The sequence below is a fragment of the Tachyglossus aculeatus genome, chromosome 20, assembly GCF_015852505.1.
Source record: "Tachyglossus aculeatus isolate mTacAcu1 chromosome 20, mTacAcu1.pri, whole genome shotgun sequence".
Lineage (NCBI taxonomy): Eukaryota > Metazoa > Chordata > Mammalia > Monotremata > Tachyglossidae > Tachyglossus > Tachyglossus aculeatus.
The window spans coordinates 7,859,028-7,865,604 of NC_052085.1; positions in this window are offsets into that span (position 1 = coordinate 7,859,028).

Genomic DNA, 6,577 nt, shown 5'->3' on the forward strand with positions numbered 1-6,577 from the left:
AGTAATAGTTGGCCCTAATAGACACTAGAGATGTCTACTGTTTAGTTATAGAGAGGAGACGAGTCCTTTAGAACCCTCTGGCTCTCCCTGCCTCTCCCCAGCCACCTCATTTCCAGCAAGATGAATCCTAAGAAACAGGAAGGTCTTGAATCATCAGTAAGCTCTCTGCAAGTGGCAGAGTAAAATATAACAGTATAACAGAGCTAATAGACATGCTCCCTTCCCACAGCGTGCTGACAGTCTAGAGGGGGCATCCTTATTTGTCCAACCAGAGACTCATTTCCCAACCTGCTCAACACACACACAATAATGCAGATGCATTCATTAGAAAAATGCAATTCATAATTTTTCCCAAATCTTGACTGCCTAACTTAGTTCCTCTCAATGTGGACACTGCCCACCCGAGCCCTTCTGATCCTTTGACAATCCGGGTAGTAAAGACAGCTCAAACATGTTTTATAAAACTGTAACTGCCCAGTCTTAAGAGGAAACACAAAATAACGTGCTTCAGAAAATGCCCCCAAGAGAAAGCTCGAAGAAGGAGCAGACACATTTTAATAGCATTTTATCTTTGCTTAATTGTGTCTTCATTTTACACTACTCGCTTTATTCTCTGCCCTTTTGACACAGCCAGCTGCCTTTCACATTCCTGCTCAGAAACAGACTGGCTTCAGGCTGTAACAGGCACCAGTTTCCAAAGCCCATTCTATTGATGAGTCACATTGCCTGTATGTGCCTGTTAGCATAGCGCAGAAGTTCCTATACTTGATTTCCTTTTTTCAAACTGTTTTTAGTGTTTGAAGCCCTAACGACTAAAACAATGTTTGTAGCTATGTATCCTGCCCGACAATGGAGTGTAATAATTAATTACACAGTGGAATGTCTGGTTCATATCTAGTTCAGGTCCATCCTGTTATCAACCTAGTAGACAGGAAGTGACATCATACCCCCAGGCTTCTTGTTTGAAGATAGGGACGCATACCAAGAAGTTGTAGCACTAGACACTTGGCAGGAAACGTCTCTGCTACAGGTTCTACTCAGGAACTTAAAAAAAAAAAGAAAAATGTTTTTTTTTCCCCCTTGTAGGAGGTTTCAATTAGGCTTTCCATAAATTTATCACTGCATCATGCCAGACACATATCTATTATAAAACTCATGCTTTAAAGAAATAAGGGGAGATTTAGCCAAGTTTCTTCATTGTGGAACAAGACAATACAGGCCAATCTCACTGACATCGCCCTCCTAGAATGAGGGTGGAGAGACCCCATTTTTTTGGCTTAGTTGCCCTCCACATGTGCCCATGCCCTTAAAGAGATCAGCTTCACTATAAAAAAGTCAGCAAATGACATTCTTGGAGATCATCTGCATCTACTAGAATGCTAAGATCATGTCAGAAAATAATTTTGTTCATCACTGTACAGTACTCTGCTCAGGTGAACGTGCCTAATTATTTTTCTCCTAAAATGGAGAACTTTATCTTTCTTTTACTTTCCCAACCATTCTTACCCATTCTTACCCACTCCTCAGACTCCAAATAACTAAATGAAATCAGCCAGAAAATGAACAGTCCAGCTGTCATTTTTGTCCACTAAGACAATCTAAAAGGATCTTGAACTGACTCTATTTGATTAGGGAAACCCAGATTTCAGTCCAGTTGAATCAGTGGTCCTTGTCTCTGCTCTCGAAGGCCCGACTTTGGGGAAAAGCCTGGGCTTGACCATCCCTAACTTACTTGGATAGACCCACGTTCTATCCCATAGACCACACTGCTTCCCTATCAAGCAGGCAGAAGGAGCCCTGAAACTCCTTGGATTTGTCTAAAAGGCACTTCCCGTCATGAGGAAGGAGCATAATAATAATGGCGGTATCTGTTCAGCGCTTATTCCGTGCTGGGCACTGGGGTTGATACGAGATAATCAGATCGAACACATTCCCTGTCCCATATAGGACTCACAGTCTAAGGGACAGAGCTCTTGACTCTTCATTTTACAGATGAGAAAACAGAGGCCCAGAGAAGGTAAGTGACTAACCCCAGGTCACTCAGCAAGCCAGGTTTCACAAAGCAGTCCCTGCCAAGGATTTGGAGCGAGCCAAGGAGAGCCACTACCCAGGAAAAGTCCCGGCGTCCAAGTTAGCAGCTACAAATAGTCTCCTCGCTCATCAAAGCTGGCCCACCTCCCCCCAGGTGACAGGGCAGGCAGCTCAAAGCCTGGGCCCTGCTGAGGATAGCCAAACAATCTGCCTCTAATACAAAGGGTTGCGATTTTCCTCTCTTGCCAGTCTGAAAGCTGAGATTTAAAATTCCCGTCATAGAAGTATGAATATGAAAAGAATCTGGTATCCTATTATGCATTGTGTTATAATAATGGAATGCTCTCCCCGCCCAATCTGGCCCTGCGAGCCCCAAGCCCAGCCAACGACAACTCGGGGGGCCACAGAGCGTGAGCGGGGAGTTCAGGGTGGCCTCCCGAGGCAGAAAGAAAGAGCAAATCAATGTGGAAAGCTGAAAGTGGGCTCTCTCTCTCCCTCTCTCTCTTCCCCTCCCTTTCATCCACTCTCCCCACACAATCGGGTGACTTCCCTCATCCTCCTGCATGCTAAGGGGGACTTGCATGATTGCACGAACAGTTTTAATAGTTGGGCAACTGCAGCTGTATGAACCGAGCTCATTGTCTTCCAGGGAGAGCACAATGGATTCCAGAAGGAAAGAGGGGAAAAAAAAAAACCACCCTGGAAAGCACTTGCTGTTGGACTTCGTTTGCAAACTGGGTTTTTGAAAAGGGAGGAGGAAATTCCTTTCTGTGTTCCCTGAGAGCGGCCCATTTCCAAAGAATTGCAACTAGTGTGGAAGAGTCTTCTGGAGCTAATGAGAGGGCTGTCCCTCCTTAGGGGGCTTCTTTAGGAATTGAGAGGCTGCTGGTGGCAGCTCAGAAAAAGAAAGACCCATTTTCCCAGTCTTCAAGAGGACAGGGTCAAACGCAGCTTTTTCTCCATGTCTTCTGAGGTAAGAATAATAAGAATAAGAAGAAGAAGAAAGGGGCCTAAGCTGCAGCAGTAAGGATTTGGGTTAGACAAAGAATTGCAGTGAAGGTTGCTGTTTTTACAGGTCTCCCCTGTTGGAGTGTAAGCTATTTTGGGGCAGGTAACGTGCCATTTCTTTATTCTCTACAGCCCAAGAACCTACTAAAGAGCACCTCACCAAGTAGGCATTCAGTAAGTGCTACTGCTGCTGTTCCTACTGTTGGCCCTGGCTTGAATTAGCAAGAGAAACTGTAGAATTTCCCTCACGTGAGATCTCTGATTCATTCATTTATTCAGTCATATTTCTTGAGCGGCCACCATGTGCAGAACACTGTACTAAGCCCTTGGAAGGTAGAATATAACAATAGACACATTTCCTGTTCACAGTGTGCTTACAGTCTAGAAAGAACAGAAACAGCAAGTCCTAGTAGAAAGAGCACAGGCTTAGGAGCCAGAGGACCTAGGTTTTTATCTCGGCTCCACCATTTTCCTGACATGGGACCTTGGGCAAGTCGCAACTTCTAATGGGCCTTAGTTTCTTCAACTGTAAAACGGGGGTGAGATAACCCGTTCTCCCTCCTACTTAGACTATGAGCCCCATGCGGGGCAGGGGCTTTGCCCAACCTAACTTGTATCTGATGCTTAGAACAGTGCATGGCACAATGTAAGTGCTTTGCAAATACAATAAGAAGAAGAGGAGCAGGACAGGCTCTTATCAGTCAGGGAATGGGATGACTGAACTTATGTTTAAAGGCAGGGGGATCGTCTCTTCCAGATGTGCAATCTATGAATAGCCCATGACTCTTAAAAACAGCCTCTCTCGCTTCAACGTGTGCTTTGGTCTCGATGTTCCACTCCTTCATAAGAGTCCTGTTGGGAAGGAAGATGCAGTGTTTTCACTTCCTCTCCAACCTTTCCAGTCCCCCAAAGGCCTCTCAACGATCTCAGCTTAGGAAATGCCTCCCAGAGTTCCTTCTTCCTCTCCCGCTCACAGCGCCTCATCACAAAGTCGACCCAGGTCACGAGGCCCATTAAAGGTGTGGTTGCTGCATTTTTCTTCCCTTTCCTTTTTCTTAATAGAGGCTGTTCAATCACACATGCGTTTTCAACAGGCCAGCCAAGTCCTCCCCCACACCCGGGCGAGGTCAGTAGCAAAGCCCAGGAAGCTCGCAGAGCCAAGAAAGCCTCAGACGCAGCAGGAAACCATTCCTGGTCCCTTCCGCCCTTCGCTCAAGTGTTTCGCTTCTGCGGGCTCAGGAGGTGGGGGGGGGCGGGGGGGGACACAGAGCTGACGCCCAAGTATGTGGGGAATGAAGCCAGCTGGAGCACTCATCGGAGCAGCCCTGGCCATGGTACACAAAGAGGCCAAGCTCGCGGAGTGTAAGTGCCCTGTGGGCAGGGAACCATAGGCCCTCAATTAAAGATTACCACAGTGTCGGGAGGCGATGTTTTTCTGGCTGGGACACACAGAGAGGTCGAGGGATTGCATTTCATCTGTAAAATGGGGTCCCATATGGGACCAGGACTGTCTAACCTGATTAACTTGTATCTACCCCAGCACTTAGAACAGTGCTTGGCACATAGTAAATGCTTAAGTGCCATTGTTTTTATTACTACTAATAATAATAACCTGTGCAGAGGAATTGATTCTAGTGCTAGTGGATTGCACAGTGTCTCTCCTTTGCCCCGCTGCCTTTGCCCAACATTCTACCACTGCTGTAAGCTCCTTGAGTACAGAGCCTGTGTCTACTAACTCTATTGAACTCTCACAAGCCCCTAGTACAGTGTAGAGGTAAGCCCCTTGAAGGCAGGGATTCTGCCTATTTAACTGTGCTGTACTCTTGCATGCTCACAGTACAGCCCTCTTATACAATATCCTAGAAACATCTTGAGGGCACGGATCGTGTCTATTAACTATTCTACTTTCCCAAGTGCTCAGTACACTGTTCTGCACATAATAAGTGCTCAATACATACAACTGATTGGGGCTCAGCCAACATAGACAAAGGGCAGAGACCTGCATTCAGCTGACGTTCAAAATCCACAGCTCCCACTTTTCCAGACATCCACAGAAACTGAATACCTCCTCCCGCTAAGGTTTCTATGCCCTCTTCAAAGAAATCCCCGGAAGACAGGCAACTAAGTTATACAAAATAATCACCAAAGGGAGTGGAGACCAGGAAAGAGGAATTGAAACGGAGAAAGAGAAGAAAGTACACTGAAGATTTGCCCTCAGTAAAATGGATGAGGTCTACCCTCTCTCAGGGCACTGAATCCCTTGGCAAAACCATGTTGCATTTCCTGTGCTGAGCTACCATCAGCAACGGCGTGCAGGCAACAGAATGATACTGCAACAATGCAAGATCGCATATTAAACACTTACTGTCCTCTCCCCGCTGTTGAGGGTGAGATGCCTGAGGGGGCTGAGGGAGGCAGCTGCCTGGACTGACTTCAGTTAAGCCACTGCACACAACAGGCTAGACTGGGAAGGGAGCCTAAGAAAAGAAAAGAAAAGAAAAGTATGAACTGCTGCTGCTCAGACCTACTGTAAATAAGATGGTTTCAAAGGAGCACCCTCTGGCCTAAGCTCGGCAGGTAACATAGAATCACAGCCCAGGGAGGGGCCTTAGGAGATCATCTCATCCATCGCCCTGCCTCTTGGGGCAGGGAATACTTGAATCCAAACTAGAGAGGGTGAGATGGGTTTTAGATTGTTTAAGAAAAGACCCATATTTAGTCCAACACTTAGGACAGTGCTGGTGCAGAGTAAACATAACACAAATATCCTTGCTATTACTATTCTTAGTATTAGCATCTTGGTAAGAAAAACTAAGGTGGTGATGCTTCTACATTTTTCAGGCATCTACACATGCAGAGGTGAATTTCAGATTCAAAGATCAGGCTCCTGATGGTGAAATGCACCAGTGGGGGCATGTGAGGCTGAAACGTCTAATATGGATTCATCCTCCTACGCACACACGCGCACACACACACCTGTGCTTCACTGTGCTGCCTTGCTGGCAGTTTGCAGAGCCTGGCAATGTTTTCGATTTGGCCTCAGATCCCGATAGTTGCGACGCCTCTAATGAACACGAAACAAGTCTTTCCTTCTCTGTTGAGCCATCCTGCTCATCTGTCTGCTGTGGTTGTTGCCAGTGTTCAGCCATGGCGGATGTGGTGCCCGAAGCTTTGTTTACACCTGGCCATCCATACAGTGTTTCCTTCGCCCCTCCCCGTTTCCAGTCATCCGATTTCAGCGCCCCATAGATGATGATACTTTAGTCTCACCTCTAGTGGGACACATGATACTGGGCAGGTTTCAGGGGAGGGAGAAGTAGTGGAAACAGTTTTGACTTTGGTGAATGGTGACTACTGGAAGCCCTTTCTTAGAGTGGTAGATTCGGTGAGGTGGAGGGATCAAGTGTTTGTGTTTTTTGGGGGGGTTTTATATTCAGTTTGGAGAGGGTTGCCTTGGAGTAAGGATCCAGCCAGCTCTGGCACATCCTTATCTTGTATGCCACTCACTACATGGTAAGAGTGTAATAAATTCCATAGT